Source organism: Penaeus monodon, chromosome 31 (genome assembly GCF_015228065.2).
Source record: "Penaeus monodon isolate SGIC_2016 chromosome 31, NSTDA_Pmon_1, whole genome shotgun sequence".
Lineage (NCBI taxonomy): Eukaryota > Metazoa > Arthropoda > Malacostraca > Decapoda > Penaeidae > Penaeus > Penaeus monodon.
Window position 1 is genome coordinate 27,758,135 of NC_051416.1, and position 212 is coordinate 27,758,346.

A 212-nucleotide genomic window follows, 5' to 3' on the forward strand; every position below is an offset into this window, starting at 1 on the left:
CCTATAATAATATACTAAATGTTTGCATATGTACATCTGTGATATTGAAGAAATTATACATCAACTTAGGATGTGTTAAATTAGTCTTGACCAATAGTTTATGAAAGCAGCTTAAAAAGAACGATTTTTGAATTCCAGGGAACCATTAATTACATTGTTATAAAACTATTTATGAATCATGGTCACACTTCAGAGGAAGATATTAGCATAAC

General features: G+C 28.3%; 1 protein-coding gene across 1 annotated transcript in view; it reads left to right on the forward strand.

Moving 5' to 3' along the window:
• The window catches only part of LOC119592859 (biogenesis of lysosome-related organelles complex 1 subunit 1-like), a gene marked incomplete in the record, with an annotated part of 5,448 nt that extends 5,242 nt beyond the window's left edge, over window positions 1-206 (forward strand). The window contains 1 exon segment of the mRNA XM_037941754.1: window positions 1-206.
• Window positions 207-212: the final 6 nt, after the last annotated feature.